We start from the raw sequence: 13,481 nt of genomic DNA on the forward strand, positions 1-13,481 counted from the left end.
GTATTTTCAAAACACAAAATATTTTACTATACCATATTTTTAACAGTTCACACCTTGCAATGGTATAAGAAGTCTGATAGCACTATGGTGCGATAAGAGTGTTTTTTAAATGAACTAAATATAAATGTACATGAAAAAATATTGATAAATACTGTGTTGAGGGAAAATGTACTTGATACGATTGTGATATGTTGTCTCACCTAACTGTCTTAAACTTCTCTAGGGTAGGGGGCAGTATTTTGACGTCCGGATGAAAGGCGTGCTCGTAGTAAACTGCCTGCTACTCAGGCTAAGAAGGTAGGATATGTATATTATTAGTAGATTTGGATAGGAAACACTCTGAAGTTTCTAAAACTGTTTGAATGATGTCTGTTTACTAAATTACTCACGATAAACGTTCACAAAAAGCATAACAATTATTTTAAGAATTATAGATACAGAACTCCTCTATGCACTCGATATGTCCGATTTTAAAATAGCTTTTCGGTGAAAGCACATTTTGCAATATTCTCAGTAGATAGCCCGGCATCACAGGGCTAGCTATTTAGACACCCAGCAAGTTTAGCACTCACCAAAGTCAGATTTACTATAAGAAAAATTGTATTACCTTTGCTGTCTTCGTCAGAATGCACTCCCAGGACTTCTACTTCAATAACAAATGTTGGTTTGGTCCCAAATAATCCATAGTTATATCCAAACAGCGGCGTTTTGTTCGTGCGTTCAAGACACTATCCGAAAGGGTAAAGAAGGGTGACGAGCACGGCGCATTTCGTGACAAAAAAAATCTAAATATTCCATTACCGTACTTCGAAGCATGTCAACCGCTGTTTAAAATACATTTTTATGCCATTTTTCTCGTAAAAAAGCGATAATATTCCGACCGGGAATCTGCGTTTAGGTAAAAAGAGGAAAGAAAATAAAGCACGGGGTCGACTCGTGCACGCGCCTAAGCCCATTGTCCTCTGATCGGCCACTTGCCAAAAGTGTAGATGTTTTTCAGCCTGGGGCTGCCTCGATATCCTTCAGCTTTTTCCCAGGCTCTGAGAGCCTATGGGAGCCGTAGGAAGTGTCACGTTACAGCAAAGATCCTCAGTCTTCAATAAACAGAGACAAGAAGAACAAGATCTTGTCAGAGAGGGCACTTCCTGTAAGGAATCTTCTCAGGTTTTTGCCTGCCATATGAGTTCTGTTATACTCACAGACACCATTCAAACAGTTTTAGAAACTTTAGGGTGTTTTCTATCCAAAGCCAATAATTATATGCATATTCTAGTTACTGGGCAGGAGTAGTAACCAGATTAAATCGGGTACGTTTTTTATCCGGTGTGTCAATACTGCCCCCTACCCCCAACAGGTTAACGAGAAGTTTATCTTTAAAATGGTGTAAAATAGTTGATTGTTTGAGAAAATGAAATTATGAGATTTTTGCGTCCCACGTAGCCCTGAGAAGTTAAAGTCCTGAGGAGAGTGAATAAGGTTTGTTATAGGTTACAGCTTCCCCCTGATTACTGTATTAACCCCTCGTTCCATGTGTCTCTCCTCAGGCCGGTGGTGGTTGGCCCGCTCCAGGTGTCTGAGGTGCGGGAGGTTCCTCTGCCCCCTCTGGACATCGAGGGGGCCCCGGCGTACTCTGTTCGCTCTATCCTGGATTCGAGGCGTCGGGCGAGGGGCCTTCAGTACCTCGTGGAGTGGGAGGGGTACGGTCCGGAGGAGAGGTGTTGTGTGCCGTTGGAGGACGTGTTGGACCCTTCAATGCTGCGGGAGTTCCACCGTTTCCGTCCAGATCGTCCTGCGCCTCACCCTCCGGGTCGTCCCCAAGGCCGGTGTCGGCGCGCTGCTGGAGCTGTACGTCAGGGGGGGTTACTGTCACGACTTTCGCCGAAGTCGGGTCCTCTCCTTGTTCGGCCGGTGCCGGTCTTCTAGCCATCATCGATCCACTTTTCATTTTCCATGTGTTTTGTCTTGTTTTTCCTCACACCTGTTTTCATTTCCCTCAATCACTTGTTGTGTATTTAACCCTCTGTTCCCCCTGTCTTTGTGTGGGATTGTTTACTGTAAGTGCTTGTGCACGTGCATGCGTGACAGGGTTTTGTACCAATATCTTGTTATTTTTATGCCGATGGTTTTGCTATTACCAAGTTCTGCTCTCCTGCGTCTGACTTCCCTGCCACCGGTTACGCACCCCTTACACATGTTTGTGACCTCATGAAAGACAATACAGCCACATTACCCTAACTCTGTTTATACAGGTGCCTCAGTTATGAGGTTTGTGTGTTATAACCAAACTGTTTTTGTTTAGTCCACTAGGGACAATATAATGTTATTATATATTATATATAGTATTGTATATTCTGTAATTGTTTAATTAGTTAGTAAATAAATAATTGAGCCAATTGGTGTATGGATGATTTATAGTAAAGACTGGGTTTGTGCAGATAACCAACAATTTACGACGTTCAGATGAGACTGACAAAGGTAATAATAATAATTTATTAACAGAAGACGAATTGTTCAGATATTAAAGTATCTGAAGAGTTATATTCAGAAAATTATAACTTTGTAATCTGAACATTTTCCGTGGTGCCCCGACTTCCTAGTTAACTTCTCTAGGGTAGGGGGCAGTATTTTCACGGCCGGATGAAAAACATACCCAGAAACGAGAATATGCATATAATTAGTAGATTTGGATAGAAAACTCTCTGACGTTTCTAAAACTGTTTGAATGATGTCTGTGAGTATAACAGAACTCATATGGCAGGCAAAAACCTGAGAAAAATCTAACCAGGAAGTGAGAATTGTGGTGCTTGTAGTCCTTTCAAGTCATTGCCTATCGAACACACAGTGACTTAGGGTTAATTTTGCACTTCCTAAGGCTTCCACTAGATGTCACCAGTCTTTAGAAAGTTGTTTGAGGCGTCTATGATGAACAGAGAGCGAACAAGAAGGTGGGGAAGTTGGTGACCCAAGGAAGGACATCAGTTCATTGGCGCGCATTCACGTGAGAGGTAGCTGTGTTCCAAAACGTTTTTCAAGACAATGGAATCGTCCGGTTGGAATATTATTGAAGTTCTAAGTGATAAAGGCCCTAAAGATTGATGCTTTACAACGTTTGACATGTTTGAACGAACGCAAATAGAACTTGTTTTACTTTTCGTCGTGACATTTTCCGCGTGCTTCCTACACTTGGAGTAGCTAACTGAATGCGCTAACAACAAGGAGCTATTTGGACATAAATTATGGACTTTATCAAACAAAGCAACATTTATTGTGGACCTGGGATTCCTGGAAGTGCCTTCTGATGAAGATCATCAAAGGTAAGTGAATATTTCTAATGTTATTTAATATTTTAGATGACTCCAAAATGGAGGGTATCTGTATTGCCTAGTGTATTTTTCTGAGCGCAGTACTCAGATTATTGCAAAGTGTGCTTTCCTCTTGAAGCTTTTTTGAAATCTGTCACAGCGTTAGCATAAAGGAGATATTCATCTATAATTCTTTGAATGACAGTTTAATATTTTATCAACGTTTATGACGAGTATTTTTGTAAATTCTTGTGCTGATTCACCGGCAGTATTGGAGGCAAAATATTTTCTGAATGTCACGCGCCAATATGAAATGGGGTTTATGGATATAAATATGAACTTGATCGAACAAAAAATGCATGTATTGTCTAACATGATGTCCTAGGAGTGTCATCTGATGAAGATCGTCAAAGGTTAGTGCTTCATTTAGCTGTGTTTTGGGTATTTGTGATGCATCTAGTTGCTTGGAAAATGGCTGTGTGGTTATTTGTGTCTATGTACTCTCCTAACATAATGTAATGTTTTGCTTTCGCTGTAAAGCCTTTTTGAAATCGGACAACGGGGTTCGATTCAGGAGAAGTGCATCTATAAAATGGTGTAAAATAGTCCTATGTTTGAGAACTTTGAATTATGGCATTTTGTGGTTTTGAATTTGGTGCTCTGATTTTTCACTGGCTGTTGAATAGTGTGAACCGTGGGTGGCACCTCCTCGAGAGAGGTTAATTACATTTACATGATTAGTTTAATCACATAATAATAATTACAGAGAATTGATTTGATAAAATAACAGTCCTCACCTTTAATGATACTAAAGACACAACAACCCCTACTGGTGTATTAGAGACAGACAAGGGACGTTTGAACCAAATTAATGGTTAATTCTCTTCCCAGCCTTCCTCTCTTCTCTGTTCCAGGCTCTGTGATCTCCTTCCACATGACACCCAGTCATATCACTTCCTCACCCTGTCCTATGGAGGGGGCTGTTTCCTGGGAGCCCTCATCATCCAGCTGGTCTCCCTACTCTCTGGAGGTAAAGGCTTCACTAACAGATGCATCATTGTAACCATAGAAACTGAAGAGGAACAAACATTCATGTTGGAATGGTTGAAGGGGGTCTGTCTGCATTATGGTGATTCAGTCCTATGGCCACTGATAGCACTGTTCTCCTGTCCAACTACAGGTAACTTCTACCCAAACACACTGCATGAAGGGAATCTGGAGCATTTTTTCTTCTTCTTATCCATGTTGATGACCATAAACACTCTGGTGTTCTGGTGGATATCTTACAGGTACAGTATGAGAACCTCTCATGTATCAACATAGTCATTGCAGATGAGGCAAAGGACATGAGGAGGAGAGGAAGCCATTACAGTCCTTTCAATCTTGAAGATCAAGATTTTATGTGTTAAAATTTGAGAATTTATTTGACCCCTTGAGGTGACCTGAACAAAGTATGAATATAGTCTGTGCAGATTAGACATATTACAGTATTGAGACACGTGACAGTATTGAGACACGTGACAGTATTCTGACATGGATATGATGTGGGAGTGTGTTATGTACTGTCTATTAGTGTACATGGATATGATGTGGGAGTGTGTTATGTACTGTCTATTAGTCTACATGGATATGATGTGGGAGTGTATTATGTACTGTCTATTAGTCTACATGGATATGATGTGGGAGTGTGTTATGTACTGTCTATTAGTCTACATGGATATGATGTGGGAGTGTGTTATGTACTGTCTATTAGTCTACATGGATATGATGTGGGAGTGTGTTATGTACTGTCTATTAGTCTACATGGCTATGATGTGGGAGTGTATTATGTACTATCTATTAGTCTACATGGATATGATGTGGGAGTGTATTATGTACTGTCTATTAGTCTACATGGATATGATGTGGGAGTGTGTTATGTACTGTCTATTAGTCTACATGGATATGATGTGGGAGTGTGTTATGTACTGTCTATTAGTCTACATGGATATGATGTGGGAGTGTGTTATGTACTGTCTATTAGTCTACATGGCTATGATGTGGGAGTGTATTATGTACTATCTATTAGTCTACATGGATATGATGTGGGAGTGTATTATGTACTGTCTATTAGTCTACATGGATATGATGTGGGAGTGTATTATGTACTGTCTATTAGTCTACATGGATATGATGTGGGAGTGTATTATGTACTGTCTATTAGTCTACATGGATATGATGTGGGAGTGTGTTATGTACTGTCTATTAGTCTACATGGATATGATGTGGGAGTGTGTTATGTACTGTCTATTAGTCTACATGGATATGATGTGGGAGTGTGTTATGTACTGTCTATTAGTCTACATGGATATGATGTGGGAGTGTGTTATGTACTGTCTATTAGTCTACATGGCTATGATGTGGGAGTGTATTATGTACTATCTATTAGTCTATATGGATATGATGTGGGAGTGTATTATGTACTGTCTATTAGTCTACATGGATATGATGTGGGAGTGTATTATGTACTGTCTATTAGTCTACATGGATATGATGTGGGAGTGTATTATGTACTGTCTATTAGTCTACATGGATATGATGTGGGAGTGTATTATGTACTGTCTATTAGTCTACATGGATATGATGTGGGAGTGTATTATGTACTGTCTATTAGTCTACATGGATATGATGTGGGAGTGTATTATGTACTGTCTATTAGTCTACATGGATATGATGTGGGAGTGTATTATGTACTGTCTATTAGTCTACATGGATATGATGTGGGAGTGTGTTATGTACTGTCTATTAGTCTACATGGATATGATGTGGGAGTGTGTTATGTACTGTCTATTAGTCTACATGGATATGATGTGGGAGTGTATTATGTACTGTCTATTAGTCTACATGGATATGATGTGGGAGTGTATTATGTACTGTCTATTAGTCTACATGGATATGATGTGGGAGTGTATTATGTACTGTCTATTAGTCTACATGGATATGATGTGGGAGTGTGTTATGTACTGTCTATTAGTCTACATGGATATGATGTGGGAGTGTGTTATGTACTGTCTATTAGTCTACATGGATATGATGTGGGAGTGTGTTATGTACTGTCTATTAGTCTACATGGCTATGATGTGGGAGTGTATTATGTACTATCTATTAGTCTATATGGATATGATGTGGGAGTGTATTATGTACTGTCTATTAGTCTACATGGATATGATGTGGGAGTGTATTATGTACTGTCTATTAGTCTACATGGATATGATGTGGGAGTGTATTATGTACTGTCTATTAGTCTACATGGATATGATGTGGGAGTGTATTATGTACTGTCTATTAGTCTACATGGATATGATGTGGGAGTGTATTATGTACTGTCTATTAGTCTACATGGATATGATGTGGGAGTGTATTATGTACTGTCTATTAGTCTACATGGATATGATGTGGGAGTGTATTATGTACTGTCTATTAGTCTACATGGATATGATGTGGGAGTGTGTTATGTACTGTCTATTAGTCTACATGGATATGATGTGGGAGTGTGTTATGTACTGTCTATTAGTCTACATGGATATGATGTGGGAGTGTGTTATGTACTGTCTATTAGTCTACATGGATATGATGTGGGAGTGTATTATGTACTGTCTATTAGTCTACATGGATATGATGTGGGAGTGTGTTATGTACTGTCTATTAGTCTACATGGTGTGGTATCCCAGGAGGTCTACCCCGGGGGGTGGTAATAGAGGGGAGGTACGTGAGGCGACGTTGGCTCCCTCTGTTGGGAATACAGGAGCTGGGCACCCCGACACGGACAGCTCTAAGTGGAGGTAATTAGAGGGAAGTGCCAACCAGCCGTGGAGGCCAAATAAAAGGAGCACGGTGCCAGAGAGAACTGGGAGAGACCGACACCAAGCCAATAGTAGAGAAGAAGGACCGAGCCAAACCTAAGTGATTTTCTTTGTTATGTTTATTTTCTGTCTTAGTAAAGTTGTTTTTGAGGACTAAACCTCCCTGTCTCTGTGTCAACCTCTGCATGCTCAACCCAACACCCCACGGTTTACCACATATGGAACAGGTAGTATACTGGAAGACTGTTAATAACCCAGAAGCTCTCCATCTATATGTCTGAAATAGTTGAAATAATATCAACTGGTAATTATTTTGAAATATGATTTTGTACCAATCCCAAACCCAGGATAGAGGGGCTGAGTGAATGTGGTCTGGACTCTGTGGAGGAGGGTCATTGTGTCAGAGACACTGTAGAAGGACAGAGTACCTGCCTTGTGATCCAGGTACACTCCTACTCTGGAGGAGCAGGGGACAGATATTTCTGGTTTATTATCATTGTGCCAAAACCTACAATGGGGGGATAGCACTCCAAAGTCCAGGACTGACTGTCACCTAGAAATCTCCTCTCTGGGGCCTTTCCTTTCCTGCTGATCCCTTTACATGACACTGCTATTTCAACCCATCCACTGCTCCACTCTACCTCCCAGTAGCAGACTCCAGACAGGCCTTCTCTACACAGCACCTGTCTCCAGTAGGAACATCTCTCTGCATGGTCAGGAGAGGGCTGAGCTTTATCAGTGGCTGTCACCTTCCTGTTTCCCTCACAGGCTGAGTTCTGGATCAGCTGTGTTCAGATCCTATGTCAGCTGGAGGACGTCTGACAGATGGAGAAAAAAACACAAGTAAAAGAAAGAACATGTATGTTGTCTTTGAGAGGGTGTTTGAATATCTCTTACAGAGATACAACTCTACTTTGGTCTTCAGCTCAGGAGACATTTGGAATTGTGTCACTGTTTTGAATATTAAGAGAAGAACGTGTTAGGGGGTTTTCAGACTAAAACACATTACACAAGGAACACATAGACAACTGCTCAGCAATATACCTCAAATAAAGTTGAATACATTCCATGAGAAATATACCACATATTTTAATAGAGCTTAAAAAACATCTTGAGATCATACTGTATGTGTGTACTAACTACCATTTTTAGACATCATTCATATCTCCTTGCACACTTTGCCCAGTTGATCTTTCAGTTCAGGAGGATAAAACGTCATGCTGTCAAAGGACACGTGTGAGTTGGCAGGCAGGATGGGAGAGGACACAGGCTCAGGAGGGTCATAGAGAGACTTAAAGACAAGACTCTCGTTAATCTAACCACACTGTCCGATTTCAAAAAGGCTTTACAACGAAAGCAAAACATTAGATTATGTCAGCAGAGTACCAAGCCAGAAATAATCAGACACCCATTTTTCAAGCCAGCATATAATGTCACCAAAACCCAGAAGACAGCTAAATGCAGCACTCACCTTTGATGATCTTCATCAGATGACAACCCTAGGACATTATGTTATACAATACATGCATGTTTTGTTCAATCAAGTTCATATTTATATCAAAAACCAGCTTTTTACATTAGCATGTGACGTTCAGAACTAGCATACCCCCGCAAACTTCCGGGGAATTCGCTAACATTTTACTAAATTACTCACGATAAACGTTCACAAAAAGCATAACAATTATTTTAAGAATTATAGATACAGACCTCCTCTATGCACTCGATATGTCCGATTTTAAAATAGCTTTTTGGTGAAAGCACATTTTGCAATATTCTAAGTACATAGCCCGGGCATCACGGGCTCGCTTATTTAGACACCCGGCAAGTTTAGCACTCACCATAATCATATTTACTATTATAAAAGTTTGATTACCTTTTGTTGTCTTCGTCAGAATGCACACCCAGGACTGCTACTTCAATAACAAATGTTGGTTTGGTCCAAAATAATCCATCGTTATATCCGAATAGCGGCGTTTTGTTCGAATGCGTTCCAGACACTATCCGAAATAGTAAAGAAGTGTCGCGCGCATGGCGCAATTCGTGACAATAAAATTCTAAATATTCCATTACCGTACTTCGAAGCATGTCAACCGCTGTCTAAAATCAATTTTTACGACATTTTTCTCGTAGAAAAGCGATAATATTCCGACAGGGAATATCCTTTTCGGCAAACAGAGGAAAAAATCCCAAAGGCGGGGGCGGTCGGGTCACGCGCATAAGCCCAGTGTCCCTTGATCGGCCACTTGAGAAAGGCGATAATGTGTTTCAGCCTGGGGCTGGAATGACGACATTCTGTTTTTTCCCGGGCTCTGAGCGCCTATGGACGACGTGGGAAGTGTCACGTTAGAGCAGAGATCCTTAGTAAATGATAGAGATGGAAAAGAAGTTCAAGAAATGGTCAGACAGGCCACTTCCTGTAAAGGAATCTCTCAGGTTTTGACCTGCCATTTGAGTTCTGTTATACTCACAGACACCATTCAAACAGTTTTAGAAAATTTAGGGTGTTTTCTATCCATATGTAATAAGTATATGCATATTCTAGTTACTGGGTAGGAGTGGTAACCAGATTAAATCGGGTATGTTTTTTATCCAGCCGTGTCAATACTGCCCCCTAGCCCTAACAGGCGAGCACTTCATGGCTACAGACGTGAGTGCTAGGGGTCGGTAGTCATTTAGGCAGGTTACCTTAGTGTTCTTGGGCACAGGGACTATGGTGATCTGCTTAAAACATGTTGGTATTACAGACTCGGACAGGAAGACATTGAAAATGTCACTGAAGACACTGCGGAGAGCGTGATCACACAGTCTTCCGGAACAGCTGGTGCTCTCATGCATGTTTCAATATTATTTGGCACCCCAATGGTGGAACAAGCTCCCTCACGACGCCAGGACAGCGGAGTCAATCACCACCTTCCGTAGACACCTGAAACCCCACCTCTTTAAGGAATACCTGGGATAGGATAAAGTAATCCTTCTAACCCCCCCCAAAAAAGATATAGATGTACTATTGTAAAGTGGTTGTTCCACTGGATATCTTAAGGTGAATGCACCAATTTCTAAGTCGCTCTGGATAAGAGCGTCTGCTAAATGACGTAAATGTAAATGTAAAATGTAAATTTGCCTCGAAGCGAGCATAGAAGTAGTTTAGCTTCTTCAGCTCGTCTGGTAGGCTCGTGTCACTGGGCAGCTCTCGGCTGTGCTTCCCTTTGTAGTCTGTAATGGTTTGTAAGCCCTGCCACATCCAACGAGCGTCAGAGCCGGTGTAGTACGATTCGACCTTAGTCCTGTATTAACGCTTTGCCTGTTTGATGGTTCGTCAGGCGACCAGACTAGTCCTAGAATAAAAGCATGTTCAACAGAGATTTCCCATTTAAAGTTTTTGTCCAAGACTAAGCTTACTAATCTATGTCTGGGAAACCAGCCCTAAGAGTTTAAAGCTGGAATCTGTACTTAGTGAAAATGCCACGTCCGATTGCGATATTACACGAAAGTTACTCATGCATCATTGCACATGTGATAGAAAAGCAGAGTATATACTGCGAATTGCTTACCCCACGATGTTGAATGCTCCTCTCTGATTCATTAACAATAAAAAACTATTACAAATGCGCTTGGGTAAACAGTGGCTCTGTTTCAACTTATTTCCGAATTTCAGCTTGAAGGGATTTCCTGACATAAGAATCATATTTTCTTGGATATGATTTTTTTGAATTGTACACCTCGTGGAAGTTGAGTGTGCTTTCCCGTAGACTGACATCAATCTCACCGGAGAACGGGGAAACGGTGACCTTCAGAGCAAAATGGGGCAGTTCGTTACTTATGGCACTGTCAACGTAGCGCTGAATGGACAGACAGAAAAGGTTATAAGACTCCTATGACTCATAATAGTGACAAATGATTCAATCAATGTTACAGGGAATGGAATGGCCGAGGAGAGCGCAAGAAAGTCAAGTTTGGCGGTAGAGTGTCATGAGATATTTACTCAGCAATCCACGGTAAGAAGGTGGGATCACACAACAGTAAAATGGGATGAAGCAGCTACACAGACGGGCCTAGAAAATATAATGAACTTCAGCCCCACATCGGACACGTGTGAAAGAGCTAAGTGAACTTAACAGGTAGTCTAATGCAGCCTTTGTTGTGGGGGTAGGAATTAAAGTTTCATGATGAAACTACAAAGAGCAACAAGAAAAGAGCAACAATTCGGTCCAATTCTAGTGGCTTTCATGATGGGCTCATTAGAGAAGCAACCCATTCTACAGTACCTCTACATTGCTGTCAAACTCTGACACAAGAACAATCTTTCCGTCGGACACTCTGGTGAGGGACACACAGAGTCTTCCAAAGGTACTGAGGTGAACATCAGCTGGAAGGTCACGCTCCATGAAATCACAGATCATCTTCATCAGATTAAAAGAGGGGAGCAGGGGCCCAGTTTACACTTCTTGGCCTCTCTGGACATCCACATCAAATTCTTACAGCTCTGTTCTGGAAAGGGACAAATTTACATTTGATACTATAGCAACCTTCATACACCACATTTTTTTATTTTTTATTGTTGGACATAAGACTAAAAACACCAGCAAATCAGCTCCAAGTGATATTGATTTTGGAATTCTGTTCCAAAGTATTCCCACGCATAATAGAGAGACAGTACGTATATGTGATTGCTTCTTGCGGTCAATTTGCAGTCTACAAATGATTTATAATTATGTTTGGAACCCTTGATCATCCGCTCAAGAAAAAACAAAAGGCCCTCGGCTGAATTTAGTTGATGATCGCTGACCTAGGGCCTCATTTATCAAAGGTTTGTGTTTGATACTGTAGCAACCTGAATGTAGTTGATCGCTGACCTAGGGCCTCATTTATCAAAGGTTTGTGTTTGATACTGTAGCAACCTGAATGTAGTTGATCGCTGACCTAGGGCCTCATTTATCAAAGGTTTGTGTTTGATACTGTAGCAACCTGAATGTAGTTGATCGCTGACCTAGGGCCTCATTTATCAAAGGTTTGTGTTTGATACTGTAGCAACCTGAATGTAGTTGATCGCTGACCTAGGGCCTCATTTATCAAAGGTTTGTGTTTGATACTGTAGCAACCTGAATGTAGTTGATCGCTGACCTAGGGCCTCATTTATCAAAGGTTTGTGTTTGATACTGTAGCAACCTGAATGTAGTTGATCGCTGACCTAGGGCCTCATTTATCAAAGGTTTGTGTTTGAAACTGTAGCAACCTGAATGTAGTTGATCGCTGACCTAGGGCCTCATTTATCAAAGGTTTGTGTTTGATACTGTAGCAACCTGAATGTAGTTGATCGCTGACCTAGGGCCTCATTTATCAAAGGTTTGTGTTTGATACTGTAGCAACCTGAATGTAGTTGATCGCTGACCTAGGGCCTCATTTATCAAAGGTTTGTGTTTGATACTGTAGCAACCTGAATGTAGTTGATCGCTGACCTAGGGCCTCATTTATCAAAGGTTTGTGTTTGATACTGTAGCAACCTGAATGTAGTTGATCGCTGACCTAGGGCCTCATTTATCAAAGGTTTGTGTTTGATACTGTAGCAAACTGAATCTAGTTGTTGACCCCAAAGGTGCGAACACAGAGAAAAGACTAAACCTTGCGTACAGCATTTTTCCCATGAAGGTTGGTATTTATAAATTCTGAACTTGACGGACAGCTCAGACAATACTTACGCACAACTACAAGTGGTTGAAGAATTGTATTTCAAGCAAATATTGTTATTTTGGGTGAAATGTCAGCGTTTGGTAAGTTAATAAAAACATTAAAATGTAATGCTAAAAGAGATGCATTTGCCGTTGGTAAGGAGACGGCATAGCAACATGTAGCCTCATATGTTTCCTTGACTTGTATTTTATCTAAATCACTATCAGATGTTCTGACATGACTGGTTTATTCCCGCTGCACAACTAAAATTAGACTACCATTTATCTATCGCTCATTCAATAGCCAAGCAAGCTTGAAAGTAAAGTAGACCGGTAGCCTAAGGTCATTTCCATGTAAAAGGACCTATGAGCACCAACATGTGAATTTCATAGAAGTATTCAAATTGGGGGTCAAATGAAAGCTTAGAGTCTACAGTTGAAGTCGAAAGTTTACATACACTTAGGTTGGAGTCATTAAAACTCGTTTTTCAACCACTCCACAAATTTCTTGTTAACAAACTATAGTTTTGGCAAGTCGGTTAGGACATCTACTTTGTGCATGACACAAGTAATTTTTCCAACAATTGTTTACAGACAGATTATTTCACTTATAATTTACTGTATCACAATTCCAGTGGGTCAGAAATGTACATACACTAAGTTGACTGTAC

Source organism: Salmo salar, chromosome ssa23 (genome assembly GCF_905237065.1).
Source record: "Salmo salar chromosome ssa23, Ssal_v3.1, whole genome shotgun sequence".
Lineage (NCBI taxonomy): Eukaryota > Metazoa > Chordata > Actinopteri > Salmoniformes > Salmonidae > Salmo > Salmo salar.